Raw genomic sequence first — 19596 nt, 5'->3', positions numbered from 1 at the left:
GTTGTTCAGGTAGATGGGACTCACTTGTATGAAAAATATAAGGTTTGTCTATTAGTTGTAGTTTCCCAAGATGATAACAACAACATCGTGCATATTGTATTTTCCATTGTGGAGGGAGAGAATTTTTATGCATGGCAATTTTTTGTTAGTAACTTGTGCTAACATGTGGTGACACGCGATTGTGTGGACCTTATCTCTGATCGACATGACTCCATTAGTTTAACTGTTTCTCGTAGTAATGGAACTTGGTCGCCTCTTAGAGCTTTCTACATATTTTGCATCAGCAATATAGAGTTGAACTTCTTGAGCAAGTTCAAGGCACCGTACTTGCAGTTGCTTATCATCAACACAGGTTTAGTTGAATATATTAAATTTTGTTTTTGTTAAAGTTACCGTTATTATGGATGTCATTTATACTTGGCATTTATACTCTTTTTTATTGCAGGATATTCGAGGATGGTTCACGAATACGAGATGTATTATTGGCATTTACGCAAATGGAGTGAGGCTTACACTAACTGGTTGGACCGGATCCTACTTGACAGTATGCTTTGGTATTCGATGGTGGATACCGATGGAGTGATGGCGGAAAATTACATCCACACAAACTACCGGCAAGTATACCGGGTCACATCAAGTAGTAAGACTCAAAAGAGTGAGGTTGATCCCACAGGGAATGATGGATCAAGCAACTTTAGTGAGGTGATATGTCCAGTCAAGTGAAATATTGAAAAAGTGTGGTGAAATTTGAGTAACAGAATGTAAATTGAAAGAAATTTAAAACACTGAAAATATAAATTGTTGAATTTAAATTGGTTAAAACGTAAATGGCAAAAAACTTAAAGGACTGAAACTTAAAGAGCAAGAAAGTAAAAGAGCTGAATGTAAATGGCAACGGAATGTAAATTACATGAAATGTAAAGGGCTTTGGGTGCTGGGAAACTATGAAAGCAATAAATTCAAGGCAATTAAAGTGAAGAACAACAAAGAGAAAGATTCATTAAGGATTAGAGATATCATAATCCATCATGAAGCAAATGGATCTCAACTTCATTCTCAATCATATGAAGTAGATCTATGGCGGATTGGAATTAATTGAGTCCCAATTCCTTGGCAACCCAATTTCTTTAATCATAATCAATTTGCCAGTTCCTTGATCTAATTGTCATGAGAAGAGGTTAAGTGCATATCTCTTATCCATGAGCCACACAAATTCTCAAGACCTCAATTCCTTTCGAATGGTGTTGATCAAGAGAATTGTGAAGGATAGAGCTTCAATTCTAATGTCAATTGAGAAGAAGAAGAATTTCATTCAGTCATGTGAATTACAATAGAGCTCTTCCCCCTAATGAAGTGGGGTTTAGTTGATCATCGCTCTAAGAACACTTGCAGGAAATTTAAATTGAATGAAAGTAAATTGAACTCAATACGAACTGAAATGTAAAATTGCAAAGAGAAGAAGTGCAAGATATTAAATTGCATAAAAGTAAATAAAGCTCAATACAAATTAAAATGTAAAACTGCAGAAAAGAAAAGTTTATCTAAACTAAGAATCCTATACTGCGCTCTTTGGAGTCTCTAATCCTCCATGAGAGCTCTGGAGTCTCTAATCCTCCAGCCTCCAAAGCCTTCTTCTAACTTCAAAATTATTCATATATATACTCTTCAAAAATGGGTCTTCAAGTACTTAGATATGGGCTTTTGGCCTTGGTTGAAGTAAGCTTGGAGTGTCTCTCACTAACGTTCATACATATGCATGGGTGTCATTGAGATTGAGGTTAGCATTGGCGTTATTGGGGCTGTTAGTAGTGTTGCCAACGTTGAAAAATGCTCACAGGCCCTCTTTAGCGTTTGTACCAACGTTGGTCAATGTTTTTGCTAGCGTTTGTCATGCCAACGTTATCACCAACGTTTTCACAGTCACGCGTATACGTAGGCGATGCGTACGCATGACCCTTATCACTGGCGTTTATATGAGCATTGGTGACAATGTTGGTGCGCCAACACTCCCCTCACGCGTGCACGTCAACCATACGTATGCGTGGATTTGTCAATTTTCCACTTTCACGCGTGCGCGTCGACCATGCGTACGCGTAGAGTTGTCAATTTTCCACTTTCACACGTATGCGTGGGCCACGCATACGCATCGCCGCCAATTTTTCCAATGCATTCTTCTTGAAATTGTCAAAGACGTTGGTGAGCAACGTTGGTTCACCAATGTTCCCACCAACGTTGGGGACCCTTTTCTTTACTAGCAATGTTGTTAGCAACGCTGGTGAGCCATTGATGAATCCATATTTGATGATGATTTTTGGTTGAAATTAAATGGATTTCATCATATAAACTTGCACTTATTCCCTTAAATAGCATGCTTTTGAACTTTCCTCCTAAATTGTGCCTTATTAGGAAAACATGCTCTTTTATGCCTAATTTGATCAATTCTTATCCCATTTGCCTTCCATTTGATGCCTTGATGTTGTTTGTGAGTGATTTCATATGTATAAGGTAGGAATGGCTTGGAGAGAATGGAAAAGGAGCATGCAAAGAGGAGGAAGCATGAAAAATCAAAGGAGAAGAGTAAAGCGATGTGTGCGTATGCACAGACCTGCGTGCGTACGCACAGGCATCAAAGCAGAGTGAAGCGTGCGTGTGAGCTACATCGTACACGTCGCACGACCATCCGGAGAATTGCCTAGTGTGCGTGCGCACAACCTCTTGTGCGTACGCACAGGTAGAGATTTTGGCAGAGTGTGCGTACGAACACGTCTGTGTGTACGCACAGGTACCCGCACATGCCTTCATGAAAATTGCACGTGATTCGTGATTTTGATGGATTGGAGGCCCATTTCTAAAGCCAATAGGTCATAATGAATGGAAAAATGGAGACCATAGCATAGCATAATATTAGGAGAGTTTAGGAGTAGTAGTAGGAAGTTTTGTAGTTAGTTTTTCTCTAAGTTTTCTCTCAAATCTATTAGGATTTATATTAGGTTTTTACATTCAAGTGCCATTTCTATTTTTTATCTTGGATTTTGCTAGCTTCCATTATAAGTATGTCTTTGTTGCTACTCTTTATAGTTACATTTTTCACACTCTTTCTTGTAATTGAAGTCATAGTTCAATTTTATCAACTTTTTGCAATTTCAATTTCTTGTTGATGAATTTGATGATTGATGATTGTTATATACTTGCATGAGTTATTATTGTTGATTAAGATCATTTATTGCCCTTAGTTTCAAGCATTTTCTCATTTTCCCATGTTTAGTGTTTTTGCCCACTAAGTGTTTGACAAAATGTCAATTATGATTATGGGCTAATTTTCTATTTCTTGGCTTGGAGAAAGTGAGCAATTGGGTTCCTAGAGTTGGAATGTCCAACATTTAGTGGCGATTCTTGGGTTGTTAATTGTTCTTGTTCCCACTAATGCTAATTTGTTGCTAAGGTAATTAGCAAGCAAGTTAGGATTTGTGGGTTAAGAACACTTATGCTCATTTAACTTACTCTCCGATGTGAGGATTGACCAAGTGGGATTAATCCATTCTAATTGTCATATTTGTGTTTTCAACAAGGAAAGGACCCATAGCTCATTCCAAGCGAAGATTCCATTTATGCTTTAAGTCTTTCACACACATTTACATTAATCCTTTTTATACCTTATTTGTCTATATTGCATAGTTAGCTTTTTAATTCCTTTATTAGTTCATTTATTACAATTTTGAATGTTATTTCATTTCTTTATATGTTCATCTCTTCATTGGAAACCCCTTGAGCATCACAACTGGAATTATACACTGATTGTTCTCAAGTGTCCTTAGGAGATGACCTGGGAATTGAAAACTCTCAGAATTGAATTGGTTTTGAATAGTGACATCTTTGAATTGAAACTTTGATGTTGGTTGATTGTGGGTTTGGAACTATACTTGCAACGCCTATCTTGTTTTGAGAAAAAATTCCTATATGCACGTTGGGCCATCACCAAGTTTTCGGCGCCATTGTCGGGGAATCACTTTAAGAGCAATGAGTGCTATAATTTTGATTGTTGTGAATTTGTGAATAGTGTGAATACTTGGTTTTTGTCTGCTACTTGGCACTAATTGTAGATAGCGCTTCTATCTAGCTAGTCTTAGTAGTTATTGCCTATTAAGTTGGTTTTTGTTTATTTTCCTATTCTTGCTTTGCTTTTGGTAATTGCATGCTTTTATTGATTCTTCAGTTGAATGACACGGTTGCTTCCAGACCCGATCTTGGCCCCTTTTGATCCAGAAATAGAAAGAACTTTAACTCATATTAGGCAAGCTCAGCGCCGGCTAGCATTTGTGAATAGTGAATCGAGCTCTCTTGAAGAGCAACCCAATTCACTATCACCATCAACCCGTGACCCTCATTCTTCAAGTAACAAGGAAACCTTATATTCATCTGTAGGGAGTGCTGAAATCTCTTTGAGTGAATCAGGTGATAGCACCATGGCGGAGCCACGGCGTAGAATCACCTTATGGGAAGCCGAAGCTCCAGATATCAACTTGCAACCGATACAAATTCGGTATCCGAATTTGGATCCAAACTTTGAGCTCAAGACTGGCATGATAAACTTGCTCCTCAAATATAATGGAATACCCGGAGAAGATCCTTTTAAGCATCTATAGGACTTTCAAGTTGTGTGCTCCACTACTAGAAGACATAGGTCGGATGAAGTAGCGGTTATGATTTTCACTTTTTCTTTCTCTTTGGAGGGAAAAGCGAAAGAATGATTTTATACTCAACCGGAAGATGTGATTTCCAATTGGGACTTGCTGCGTAAGAAATTTCTGGAAAAGTTCTATCCACCTCAGAAAACAGATCGGCTTCGGAAGGAAATCTCTTGCATTATGCAAAGAGATGGGGAGACTCTTTATGAGTACTGGGAGAGATTCAAAAAGTTATTGAAAGCTTGCCCCCACCACCGTATTGACGAGTTGGTGCTTATCAGTTACTTTTGTCAAGGGATGAATCCTCAAGACAAGCTTCTTCTGGATGCCTTAAGTGGAGGATCCTTCACCAAAAACAAGACCGTTGAGGAAGCTTGGGAAGTCATAGCAGACTTGGCGGACTCAACTCAACACTCAAGGGCAAGAAATCCACAACCAAAATCTATAAGCGAAGTTTCTCTTTCCGGAGATGCTATTTTGACCAAGACCCTCGGTGAGATGACAATTTTGTTAAGACAAATCACCCAAGGGTAACAAATTCCCCAAGCATTCTATCTCCTCCACCTCAACCTCCAAGACTCAAAGGACCACCAAGATCATGTGGTATTTGTGCTTGTAATGGCCATTACACTGATGAGTGCCCTCAACTCCAAGAGGACATTACATTGGCGGTAGCTAACCCATACCCACAAAGGTCCAACTACAATCAAGGATCTCATCAATATGGAGGAAATCAAAATCAAGGATGGAGGGATAATTCTCATTAAAGGTGGAACCAAACCTCTCTGGCTCAATCCTATCCAACCGTGCAAGCCTATTATTATTAACCTTCCCAAGGCCAACCACAATACCAACAACCCTACCAACAACCACCACACTCTCAATTTCAAGGAAGATATCAACACCCAAATAGTAGACCTAACCCTCCTCAAGGCAATCAAATCACCTCTCTAAATCAACCATACATGAATGACACACTTCAAACCATTATGAAAGAGCAACGAGACTTTCACAAGAAGAAAGAAACATATATGGCTACCATTGCCGAAACTCTCTCCTATTTGACTCTTTCTCCTCCAACCACACAAAATGCCCATCAAGCCTCTACTTCTAGTGGTCTACCTTCTCAACCCCATCCAAACCCAAAGGGAAGCATCAATGCTATAACCCTTAGGAGTGGCACCAAGTTGGATGAAATTGGTATTGTGCCTACAAGTTTGAGCAAGGAACCCCAAAATGAAGAGATAGGAGAAGAAGTGGAAGTGATGAAAGATAAGGTAAAAAATGTTGCAAGAGGTGAGGAGGAACTACTCAAGGTCAAGGAGCCCAAAAGGAAGAATCCTCTTGAAGAGCCTATGCCGATTCCCTTTCCAACTTTGGCTAAGAAGGCCAAAAAACATGAAGAACTTGACCCCAGCAAGATGGAAATTTTTAAGAATGTGAAAGTCACTGTCCCCCTCTTTCAAGCCATCCAACAAGTACCCAAGTATGCCAAGTTCCTCAAAGATGTTTGCACAGATAAAGACAAGATTGGCGAGCTCTACAAAAGGCCAGTAAATGATTCTATCTCTTCTCTCATTCCAAAAAAGTGCAATGATCCCAGTCCATGTTTGGTTACTTATGTGATTGGTGGGGTGGAGTTCATGGATTGTATGTGTGACTTAGGGGCGTATGTTAGCATTATACCACTCCCCATTTATGAGAGATTGAACTTATCACCACTAAAGAGGTCCGGGGCGAGATTTGTGTTGGCAGATTGACGTTAGGATTTTTGCTAGTAAAAAATTTTACAAAAATAGTCGCGTTGTAGATATAGATTCTAAACCAACAGAAATCCCTTCATACAAATGTTTTGGTTGTCACAAGTAACAAACCCCTAAATAAATTGATAACCGAAGTATTCAAACCTCGGGTCGTCTTCTCAAGGAACTGCAGGGAAATATGTTCTTATTATTGGTTATGGAGATTGTAAATTGGGGTTTTGAGAATGAGGAGCGAATGGTGTAATTAGCAAATAAAGTAAACGAAGAACAAGCAATTTAATTGTCAAGTAAAATAAATAAATGACTGTAAATAAACTTTTGGCAAGGTATGAGAAATTGGAGGTCCTATCCTAGTTATCCTTATCAATGATGATGAGAATTGAATCTTAATTCCACTTTGTTAACCTTTACTAAGATAAAGGAAGGTCAAGGGATTAATTGGTTTGATCTTCGAATCCTATTTATTTCCTAAGAAAAGATTGGGATTATTGAAGTTCAATTTAATTAACAAGATAACAATTATCAATCATGTTTGAGTTTGATAACTCCTGAGTTACTGATTTCTTAACCAAGACCAAAAGGAGAAAAGTAAATCTACTAGAATAAAAATGTCTTCAGATGGGAATAACAATAATGTAAATAAAAGAAAGCAATATTAAACTGAAATACCTCAAATAACATTAATTCAAAAAAGTAATCTGTAACATGGAAGAATTCATAAATTAAATTGCAACATCAAATAACCAACTAAAGTAATGGAATGAATAAAAAGTGAAAGGGAAGCTTAAAGTAAAGGAACATTGAACCTGGGATCGAGAGTCACTCCTAAAACTAAGAGAAATCCTAAATCCTAATCCTAAGAGAGAAGAGAGAGGAGAGAACCTCCCTCAAAACTAAATCTAAATCATGAAAACTAACTAAAGTGGAGACTTCCTTTGAATGGATGCATTCTCCCACTTCATAACCTCTGGTCTATGCCTTCTGGACTTGGATTTGGGCCAAAAAGGGCTTCGGAATTCGCTGGGAGCGTTTTCTGCAATTTCTGGTGCGTGGCCTCTGTCACGCGTCCGCGTGGGTCACGTGGTCGCGTCATTGGGAGTTTTTCGTTGTCACGCGGTCGCGTCAGTCACGCGTTCGCGTCGCGCTCTCTTCGCACTGGCATGCGGCCATGTCGCCCATGCGATCGCGTGGCTGCCAGTTTCTTCACAAACTCCATTTTATGCTTTCCTTCCCTTTTTGTCTATTTTCTTTCCATCCTTTGATTCATTCCTGCCTTAGAAGATCTAAAACTACTCAACACACTAATCACGGCATCGAATGGAAATAAAGGTAATTAAAATAATTATTTTTATGCATTGGAAACATGTTTTTCACATACATCACATAATAAGGAAGGAAAAGTAAAACCATGCAATTAATATGAATAAGTGGGTGAAGGATTGAATAAATCACTCAAACTAAGCACAAAATATATCACAAAATATGGGTTTATCACAGATAAGAGCATTGTGTCAGTTGTAGGGATTGCGGAAAGTGTCCTAGTTGACATCCAAGGATTACTCTTCCCGGTAGATTTTCACATCTTGGAGACCCCTCCCATTGACCTAGACAAGCCATCATCCATTCTCTAAGGAAGACCATTTTTAAAGACATCCCGGTTCAAGCTGGATGCACATTTGGGAGCCTACTCTTTTAAGGTCGATGGCAAGGTAGTAAAATTTACTTTGGAGGAATACAAGAAGCCCGTTCTTGAAGGCTATTCTATCTTTGGTTGCGATATAATTGAAGATCAAGTAATTAAGTTCAGCAAGGAGGAAGAAGAAGAGAATGTTGTCAAGAAGTTTAGTTCAATGGATAACACTCAACCCAAGAATACCAAGGAGTTGGAGATTTTTCTCCTTGGAGAGGTTTCAAATTGATCAATGAAATCATGCAAGTCCAACTTAGGACTCTAAAATAAAGTGCTTGGTGGAAGACACCCCACCATGGTAAAATTGTTCTAACTTTACCTTTTGTTTATAGCTCGTTGATTTAATTGCTTTCTTGTGTTACGATGATTTGCTTAGGATTGTTTTGATGTTTGTGAGTTAGAGAAATTGTATTGCTTGTGGATCATGAATATATGAATGCTAGTATGATTGGGGATGAAATGTTGCTTGTACTAAGGCTTGGTGCCTTAGTTGTTGAAAGAAAAATTTTATAGAACAGTGCCTCTTTGCGTACGCACAAGCCTGTGCGCCCCGCACACTCCTTGTAGTGCCCTCTGTTCGCAGCACCAGCACAATCTGTGCATGGGCACTGCCCTGTTTTCCATGATCTGTGCGTGCGCACCACCTTGTGCGTACGCACGCATATCCCTTATCGCGCTCTTTGTGCGGCTGCACAGACATGTGCTTCCGCTCACCAATATGCAGCTCCTCTGGTGGGAGCGTTGGCATGGCTTGTGCACGTCGACCCTCCTGTCTTTGCTTCTATGCGTGCGCACAGACTTGTGTGCGCACGCACAGAAGATTTTTTTTCCTCAAGCAATTTCTTTTCAAAAAAAAAAAAGAAAAAAAGAAAAGAAAAGAAAGAGAGAAGCCATCTGTGCGAGCGCACGACCTTGTGCGTCTGCACACTCTGATGCAACCCCTCTGTTAGGGGCAATCGCACGCTTTGTGCGCTCGCATCCCTCTCTTTTTCACATCTTGTGCATGCGCACCTGCTTGTGTGTATGCACACACCCCTCTTTCTAGCGACCCCTGTGCGCGCGTTCATTGTTGTGCGCCCGCATACCCCTTTTCACACCCTCTGTTTACAGCGATCACACGCTGTGTGCGTTCGCACCTTTCTCTTTCTTGTCTTCTGTGCGTGCGCACAGACATGTGTGTGTACGCACATAACTCGACTTGGGCGTTAACAGGGTAACCTCCCTTGTTGAGACAGCCACTTCTTCACTTCTTCTCTTCTCCACTGCTACTCACCCCCAGCCTATCCCCCTCAGGCGACCCTGCTGCCGTCAGCCGCCGCCCCTCTCTCTCTCTCTCTCTCTCTCTCTTTCTCACATGAAATCTCTCTTACTTCTATTTTCTTTCGTTCCTTCTTTTCTTTCTCTTTTCTTTCATTACCACTGGTGAGTTTTCCTACTCCGGTGTATCTCGGGCAAAGCTAATTGCCGCAAGCTCGCAATGGCTATAAGAAGTGCCATTGTTTCCTCTCTAATTCTTTCTTTCTTCAACCTTCAATTTTCAGGTTCTCATTTTCTTTTTACGTTGATCTTTGAAGTTGTTTTTATTTTCTTTTCATGTTACTTAGATTAAGTTTATTACTTTCTTTGTTTCCTTTTGTATTGCAAGTGTTAATACTTGATTGTTGGGTTGATTATGATCAAATTTGAGCTTAATTGTGATAAGTTTGCACATTGCATACCACATGTTTGATGAAATGCCTTAATGAAACTTTTGTTTGATTCGTATGACATGGCCGTCATATGCTTTCAATATATCTCTTGTTTGGCATGTTGTATGAATTCTGCAACTTCAATTATGACTTTTGATGATGATCAAGTTGAATTTACCAATGCATTTTCTTGTTCTTAAGCTTGAAGTTCCAACCACCCACATCCTTCTTGATTCTTGTATTTTTTTGATGGGTGATTTGTTTGCAAATGCATTGTACTTGATGGATTTCAAATATCATTGTTCATCTTGGAATTTTGGTTAAGTGATCACTTTACAAATTTTCAATTTTTATGATGTCTTGATCAAACATCTTTTGGCTTTAAATCAAGGACATTGTACATGTGATTACTACTTCTTGAAGATGAACAAATGACACTTCACTTTGCTTGAATGGTTATTGTTGTTCTGCAACTCTTTTATTAATGAACTTTCACGCCGACAACCTTAATGACCATTTCAATTCAAAGATTTCAAATGCATCATTTGGTGTTTGCTTGAAGTTGCTTTCATGTTCATGTTTTAGATTTGAAACTTAAGCACTTAATTGAGAAGCATTGAGCTTTGATTGGTTCCGAGTGTGATCGCCGTTGTATCCGGCTGGTGTGTGTGTTCTAACCGCGCGCACCCTTGGAATACACACTGTCTCCTTGTAAATCACACTATTTTAAAAGCTTCCAATTAAGAATTTAATTTTCTTGACCTTAATTGTGCTTCATCGTTACTCTTATTTTATTGTTGCCCTATGATCTCGTAAATCTTTTGTTCTCATTTTAGGATGCAGAAAAAAGGTAAAGCACTGGTTACTCCACCGGTTGTGCAACCTACAACTTGCCCACCTAGACCTTACTTCATGGATCGCCCAAGTGATAGACCAAATATCTTGGTTAACCAAAGAGCCGACTTCCGATATGAAAAAATTGAGAAAAGAGAAATCCATTGGGAGCGAACGCTAAAGGTTCCAAACAAATACAAGGCGTTCATCCATGAACGGATTGCCTCACCTGATTGGAAATTTCTTGAGCAATACCCAATTGAAGTTAATGAATCCATGGTGCGGGAATTCTACGCCAACTACCAAGCTTGGGAAGCAGAGTCGGTATTCCTCCGGAGAAAGAGGTTGGACACTTCGAACAAGGCTCTAGAAGCTCTTTTGAAAATCTCCCACATTCCGCTTGAGAAGAATGATTATTCAAGAATCAAAGTGAATGTGTTCAAGGGGAGGATATCTTTGGCTCCTATTCTTGAGAGAATTGGCCGTCCCAGTGCATCTTGGGAGTTTAGCAAAGGGAGAAAATCTGTTCCCACTAGTATTTCTTACTCCAATTTGAATGTCGAGGCTCGTATTTGGCATCAAATGGTGGCGGACTACATCATTCCTAACACCCATGTTACCCATGTCAGACTCAAAACTGCTTTGCTACTTTAGGCTATTATGGAAGAAAAGAACATAGCCATTGTGTCTTTGATACACACATCGATTTGGAAACTCGTTGAGAAGAAGAAGATCAACATTGCTTTTCCATCGATGGTGATGCGTTTAGCAATAGCAGTGGGGGTAGAGAGGCAACTGACGGACATCATGTTCGAGATTCCAAGAGGCAACAAGTTCATTCCGAGGGGAGAATTAGAAGGATCAACAAAGAAGAGACCCCCAAGAGGAAGGCACCCACAACACCACCATCAAGTATACCAACTTCATCAACTCCTTTACCGTTTCTCCGGTCTCTTTCGGACTTATTCCGAGACATCTTACACAATATCCACAACATGGAGCAACTGAAGCACAAGCGTTTCGAGTGGATATCAGCAAAGCTAGAAGGAAGAGACCCCGGCCCAACTCCCACAGCTTAATCCAAGTTAGTTAGGGAGGAAGATAATGAAGGTGAGCAACCCATGCCCGAGACCACCGGCTGAAGGTGGACCCCCGAGGTTATCATTCTCCCGGATCATAAGCATGCACGGAGGACCGTGCATGAACTAAGTGTGGGGGAGGATTGGCGACTTTGTGGGTGGTAAAAATTCTTTTCTCAGAACACTTTTCAATACATTTTTAGTCCTCTTTTCCTCATTTTTAGTAGTTTTATTTCTATTGCACCTTGGTTGGTTTGTTTGTATATATCTCTTTAGTGTTTATAGTTATATAGTAGTTAATGTTTGCATGTTGCATGATGGAGTGAATAAGTTTGGTGAAACACCAAGAAATTTCCATGAAATCTTTCTTAGGGTGAGCCATTGATTGAATTGAAGAAAAATTGTGTTTTTCAACTTGCTTGGAGTATTCTGTTTATAGAACATAGAAAAAGAGCTAGAATAACATACCTTGTGAGATTTGAGCTCTAATAGATGGTTGCATACTTTCAACCATAATGTTAGTTCTTGTATGATTATACTCCTTTTTGATTGTGATCTTTAATTTGCATGAATCTTTATGTCCTGTATTTATTGTTTAGATGCATTTAACATGATTGAGGCCATCTTTGATGTTGAACTCACTAACCTATATGGCCAACCCTTGCATTTACCTTTGTGAACCTCTTTTGAGCCTTTAAATCCCCCTTTGTTCCGATTCTTAGCACATTATTCTCCCTTAAGCAAAAAACTATTGATGTCCCTGAATTACTCTTTGATTAGCTTGGGTGGAGTAGTGTGTACATTCTAAATGTGGGGGAATTTGTTGGGAAGCATTGATGATAAAAGCATGGAACTCATTGTGAAAAAAATTGGCAATTGAGTAATACTCATGCATTCATTGTTTAAGTCATATGCATCTCTTGTGCTAACAAAGACAAGAAATGTTGTAATTAAAAAAAAAACCTTGTGCATAATAGAATGTGAAATAAAAGTTAAATAAAGGATGCATATATTCATGATTTGAAAAGAAAATGCATGAGTAAAGGTGAGATAGGAGAAAAATGGGTAGATAGGTTGTATTGTCATGTGTATATAGGTGATATAGGATTAGGTGGACACTTAAGCTAATCAAAGAACTAATTCTTTAAGTCCACTTAACCATATTTATCCTACCTAAACCCTAGCCCCATTACAACCCTCCAAAGACCTCATGATATTTGTTTTTCATGCATCAAATACAATTTGATTGTTAGATGACTTGCAATTCTTTGAAAAGCATGATTAAAGAAGAATTGAGTGATAAGCCCTAAACACTGAGCGAATTGAGTGAATACACATTCGGTGAGGGGTTCGATCGCTCAATTCTATGTTCTTACATCTCATGTTGTATCTTCTTGCAAGTTGTTTGTTGGTTACTTTTGAAAATTTCAATTCAATTCTTTGGACATTGATCTTGATGCATGAACTCTATGTCTTGGCCCTAAAGCTTTCTTATAATGGATTGGAATTTCATGGTTTGTTTTACTAACTTTCAGCGTAGTACATATTAATAAGTAACCTTTAGGATAGTTGTATGCATTTAGGTAGTACATAGAATAAATTGTTTTCCCTTCCATCTATCTCCTTTGAGTGTGATTAGCATGAGGACAAGCAAGTGTTTAAGTGTGGGAGAATTGATGAATCCATATATGATGATGATTTTTGGTTGAAATTGAATGGATTTCATCATATAAACTTGCACTTATTCCCTTAAATAGCATGCTTTTGAACTTTCCTCCTAAGTTGTGCCTTATTAGGAAAACATGCTCTTTTATGCCTAATTTGATCAATTCTAATCCTATTTGCCTTCCATTCGATACATTGATGTTGTTTGTGAGTGATTTCAGATGTATAAGGTAGGAATGACTTGGAGAGAATGGAAGAGGACAATGCAAAGAGGAGAAAGCATGGAGAATCAAACGAGAAGAGTAAAGCGATATGTGCGTACGCACAGACCTACGTGCGTACACACAGGCATCAAAGTAGAGTGAAGCGTGCGTGTGAGCTGCATCATACGCATCACGCGACCATCCAGAGCATCGCCTAGTGTGCATGTGCACAACCTCTTATGCATACGCACAGGCAGAGATTTTGGCAGAGTGTGCGTGCGTACACGTCTGTGCGTACGCACAGGTACCCGCACATGCCTTCATTAAAATTGCACGTGACTCGTGATTTTGATGAATTGGAGGCCCATTTCTGAAGCCAATAGCTCATAATAAAGGGAAAAATAGAGACCATAGCATAGCATAACATTATCATAGTTTAGGAGGAGTAGTAGGAAGTTTTGTAGTTAGTATTTCTCTAAGCTTTCTCTCAACTCTATTAGGGTTTATATTAGGATTTTACATTCAAGTGCCATTTCTATTTTTTATCTTGGATTTTTCTAGCTTCCATTGTAAGTATCTCTTTGTTGCTACTCTTTATAGTTACATTTTTCACACTCTTTCTTGTAATTAAAGTCATAGTTCAATTTTATCTACTTTTTGCAATTTCAATTTTTTGTTGATGAATTTGATGGTTGATGATTTTTATATGCTTGCTTGAGTTATGATTGTTGATTGAGATCATTTATTGCCCTTAGTTTCAAGCATTTTTTCATTTTTCCCATGTTTAGTGTTTTTGCCCACCAAGTGTTTGACAAAATGTCAATTATGATTATGGGCTAATTTTCTATTTTTTGGCTTGGAAAAAATGAGCAATTGGGTTCCTAGAGTTGAAAGTCCAACATTTAGTGGCGATTCTTGGGTATTTAATTGTTCTTGTTCCCACTAACGCTAATTTGTTACTAAGGTAATTAACAAGCAAGTTAGGATTTGTGGGTTAAGAACACTTATGCTTATTTAACTTACTCTCCGATGTGAGGGTTGACTAAGTGAGATTAATCTATTCTAATTGTCATAGTTGTGGTTTCAACAAGGAAAGGACCCTTAGCTCATTCCAAGCCAAGATTCCATTTATGCTTTAAGTCTTTCACACACATTTACATTAATCTTTTTTATACCTTATTTGTCTATATTGCATAGTTAGCTTTTTAATTCCTTTATTAGTTTATTTATTACAATTTTGAATGTTATTTCATTTCTTTATATGTTCATCTCTTCATTGGAAACCCCTTGAGCATCACAACAAGAATTGTACACTCATTGATCTCAAGTGTCCTTGGGAGACGATCCGGAAATTGAAAACTCCGAGAATTGAAATGGTTTAGAATAGTGACATGTTTGAATTCAAACTTTGATGTTGGTTGATTGTGGGTTTGGGATTATAATTGCAACGCCTATCTTATTTTTAGAAAAAAATTCCAATATCCACTTTTGGCCATCACCAGCCACCAACGTTGCTTGTTAAGCCTTGGAACATTGTGAGCAACGTTTGTGGCAACGTTGGTGAGCCACTTTGGCCACCAACATTGCTTCTTCTTACATAATCAACGTTCATGGCAACGTTGGTGAGCCAAATAGGGCCACCAACGTTGCTTAGTCCTTCCTTTGCCAATGTTTGTGGCAACGTTGGTGAGCCAATTTTGGCCACCAATGTTGCTTCCTCTGCTTTTTTGCCCTTCTCTTGCTTCTTCTTACTTATCATCAACCAAACAAATGCATCAAAGTCTTGCCATAATCATAAGATATTGCATCATTGATAGCATCAAACAATTATTTCATAAATCTCATAAAAATGTACATAATTAACAATGTTTGATTGAATCAAGGCATGAATACAATTCTCATCCAAATGCTTACTTATTTCCTAAGAAATGCATGAAAACCAAGTAAAAACTAATGAAAAAGGCTTGTGAAACTAGCCTAAGATGCCTAGGCATCATGGAGTCATATGACCATGAATCTAGTGGAGTGCATCAATTCGGTCTTGAAAGAGGCGGGCAATTTCCTAGTCACTACACTTGTCAATAATTTATAGGCTTAATGAGTTGTTCACCAGGAAAAGAGGCAAGAATGAGGCTCGCATTAATGCTGGACATGTTTTTTCTGAGCTTGTGACCTTCAAATTACATGCAAATCAAGGTGCATTGTGAAACATCTAGGTTAATTATTTCAACAAATGGAATGAGGTCTTTGAAGTGCATCTGCCTAGTGGAGTGGAGTATGCAGTTGACCTACGTCAATAACGTTGTGACTGTGGTGAATTCCAAGTGGACTGGATTCTATGTCGACATGTATTTACTTGTTATGCAAATCAGCGACTAGATTGGCAAGTGTACGTGCATGAAAAGGAATGGAACAGAAGCCTAATAAATTAAATTTTTCTACCATTCAAAGCTAAGTAGATTTTGGACATCCCAATCCCTAAGCCAAAGCAGGCAGACAAATTCATTTGGAAGAAAGCTAGAGATTAAAATTTTTAGATCAAATTTGTCTTTCATGAAATTAAAACCCTGCACAGAAATCAATCACATAATTTCATCATAAATCAAGAGGAAGAAGAGAGTACTTGGAAGGAGTTATGAAAGATCAAAGCACCTCCAAGAATTTTGAACTTCACTTGGAGATTTTTGCATAACTTGCCGCCAACAAAGAAGAGCTTAAGTTGAAGTGGGATGAATTGCTCACCAATCTGCACTAGATGTTGGAAGGAAGAAGAGACTAATGTGCAAATCTTCAGGCACTACAAATTTGCCAAGATATTCTAGTTCACATCCCCTTCATGTTGGGAACTGAGGCTGGAGGAGACAAACCTAAAAGAATAGATTGCGAGCACGATTAAAAGTCTCTAAAGAGGGGATTATTTTCTACCTTGCTAAATTAGCTATTGGAGGGCAAGAAATTCCATGATTTTTGAAGAAAAGAAGTTGCCCACTGAAAAAGAATTAGAAAAAGTTGTAGAGGTGAGAAATTCCATGATTTTCAATGAAAACATGTTGATCATTGAAGATGAATTAGAGAAAGAAAGAATCCTCTTTGATGAATCGTTCTTAATACTAATGAAATTGGGTGGAATGGAAGTATGAACCCTTTTTCTACATGAGTTCTAGTGATACTCTGACCAAGGTCGCCTGAACTACAACTTGAGAACACACCTCCTAGACTGCGAATTGCCAAGGACTAATTAGGATATGTGACATAAAATCTGGTTAGCTTTGGGTAATTGAGGTTTTTGTGGCGCCAAACTAGTTTTCTGAACTGCCTCTAATTCGTATTGAATGACCATTGACCCTGGCGTTTGATAAAGATCTGAGGAGATTAAATCGCTAAGGAATTAGGGTTTAATCAGTTACAGTTTGTCATAGAATGAATCATTCATTGTTAAAATAGTTAGTAAGAAGTATTGATCCGAAAAGATAAACATCTATGAGTCCTTAACTGTTTTCACATATTGATCTTACAGCAACCTTTTATTGCCTTCTTTGTTATTCTATCATATGCATTTACACCAACAACAATCTTTCACCGTTTGCCTGACTAAGTCCAACAAGATAGCTATTGCTTGCTCAATCCAAAAATTCTCGTGGAATCAACCCTCACTCCAGGGATTGTTCGTGATTGACAACTACCGGTTGTCTTGTTGCTTAGATTAGGTATTGTTACTAGTTTTTGTTTAATTATTTTTCTTTTTAATTTTGGGTTCTTATTTTGTATGCTTTTTCTTAATTTTTTTATTTTTAGATTTTAAGTTTGGTGTCATATTTGTGTTTTTCTTTTCTTTTGGATTTTTCGAAAAATTTTATTTTGTTATTTCCCTTAATTTTCGAGTTTTATCTTATTTATCTTTCCCCTTAATTTTGAATTTGTTTTAGTTATCTTATCTTTTATTTAATTTCAAATTTTATGTTTGGTGTTTTTTTCATTTTAAATTTCAAAATTTTTAAAACCCTTTCTTTCTAATTTTCAAATATTTTTAAATTAATTCTTGCATCTTTATCTTATTTTTATTTAATTTCAAATTTTAAATTTGGTGTCCCATTGGTGATTTTCTTTAGTATTTAATTAATTTTCTTTTTAAATTTTTGAATTTTATTTTAGTTATTCTAATTTTCATTCAAATTCAAATTTTGAGTTTGGTGTTTCTTTGGTGTTTCTTTTCTTTTTTTTATTTTTGAAAACCTTTAAGAAAACACTCTCTCTTTTTAATTTTCAAAAAGTGTAGGTTAATTCTTGCATTCTTGTTTTGAATCTTTTAGTTACTTGCTACCTTATCTTCTTTTATTTCTTTTAAGATATCTCACTGGGAGTCCTCTATACTTTGACATAGAGACTCCCACTCTTTCTCTTTTCTTGATTGTTTATGAGCAGGAACAGGGACAAGAAATTCCTTCTTGATCTTGATCCTGAACTTGAGAGGACCTTAAGGCGGCGTTTGAAACAAGCTAAAGCACACAAAGCCGGAGAGAATCTCACCGAAAATTTTGAGAAGGAAGCTGAAGAAACCACTATGGCAGCTGATTCGAATGATGAAGAGCACACAAGGAAGGTCCTTAGTTCATACACTATACCCACATCTGACTTCTATGGGCATAGCATATCCATACTTGCCATCGGTGCAAACAAGTTCGAGCTCAAGCCTCAACTAGTCACTCTAGTGCAACAGAATTATCAATTCCATGGACTCCCGCTGGAAGACCCCAATAAGTTCATATCTGAATTCCTACAGATCTGTGATACTGTTAAGACTAATGGAGTAAACCTGGAGGTTTACAAACTCATGCTCTTTCCATTTGCTGTAAGGGATAGAGCAAAGTTACGGTTGGATTCTCAATCCAAGGAGACCCTGGACACGTGGGACAAGGTGGTCACTGGATTTCTGGCCAAGTTCTTTCTACCCCAGAAGCTGAGTAAACTTAGAGTGGAAGTCCAGACTTTCATACAGAAAGAGGGAGAGTCCCTCTATGAGGCTTGGGAGAGGTACAAGTAGTTGATCAGGAGATGCCCTCCTAATATGATTTCAAAATGGACCATGTTAAAGATCTTCTATGATGGCCTCTCTGAGATGGCCAAGACGTCATTGGATTACTCTGCAGGTAGTTCACTCCACATGAAGAAGACGCCTGAGGAGGCACAGGAGCTTATTGATATGGTTGCCAATAACTAGTACATGTATACTTCTAAGAGGAACCCTGTGAACACTAGGACTACTCAGAAGAGAGGAGTCATGGAAGTGGACACACTGGACACAATTTTGGCAAAGACCAAGCTCATGTGCCAGCAGATAAACATGATGTCAAAACACTTGGTCGGGATGCAAGTTTCAGCTATTAGTACTCAAGATACATCCTATGGAGGGGACATGTGTGACATTGACCATCCCACTATGGAAGAAATAAATTACATGGGAAATTCATCTAGGAATCTCAACAATGATTCCTATGGGAATACTTTTCATCTGGAATGGAGGAATCACCCAAATTTTTCATGGAGAGATCAGTAAAGGCCTCAACAAGGCTTCAACAACAATCAGTGTGGAACTATCCAAATAGATTCAACAATAGGCAGTTCCAGCCCTCTCAGAAGCACATAGAGACGTCTAAACAAAGCTTCTCTGACTTAGCCATAATAGTCTCTGATCTCTCCAAGACCACCCATAGCTTTATGGCAAAAACTCGGTCTTCAATTCAGAACTTGGAGATACAAGTGGGTCAGTTGAGCAATAGGATACCTGAGAGATATTCCAACACTCTTCCCAGCAATACAAAGATAAACCCAAGGGAAGAATGCAAGGCCCTCACTGTGGACAAGAAGGCCGAAATCGTTAAGGAGCATGCTGCTGAGGAATTGAAGGAGAACGAGGCGCAAGAGAAGGCTGGGAGTGAACTTGTACACGCCCCTATGGAGATGAAAGATCCTGAAGCACAACACTCTTTGA

General features: G+C 38.4%; 2 non-coding genes across 2 annotated transcripts; both read right to left on the bottom strand.

Annotated features, from left to right (window-relative positions):
* Positions 1-4839: 4839 nt before the first annotated feature.
* LOC112731762 (small nucleolar RNA R71) lies at positions 4840-4946 on the bottom strand. Its single transcript, XR_003167524.1, has one exon. It is a non-coding gene; the product is annotated as a small nucleolar RNA R71 (small nucleolar RNA).
* A 13624-nt stretch (positions 4947-18570) lies between these two features.
* Positions 18571-18678, bottom strand: LOC112731933 (small nucleolar RNA R71). Its single transcript, XR_003167681.1, has one exon. It is a non-coding gene; the product is annotated as a small nucleolar RNA R71 (small nucleolar RNA).
* Between the last annotated feature and the right edge of the window lie 918 nt (positions 18679-19596).

The sequence above is a fragment of the Arachis hypogaea genome, chromosome 12, assembly GCF_003086295.3.
Source record: "Arachis hypogaea cultivar Tifrunner chromosome 12, arahy.Tifrunner.gnm2.J5K5, whole genome shotgun sequence".
NCBI classification, from domain to species: domain Eukaryota; kingdom Viridiplantae; phylum Streptophyta; class Magnoliopsida; order Fabales; family Fabaceae; genus Arachis; species Arachis hypogaea.
This window is presented reverse-complemented; position numbering and strand designations above follow the sequence as displayed.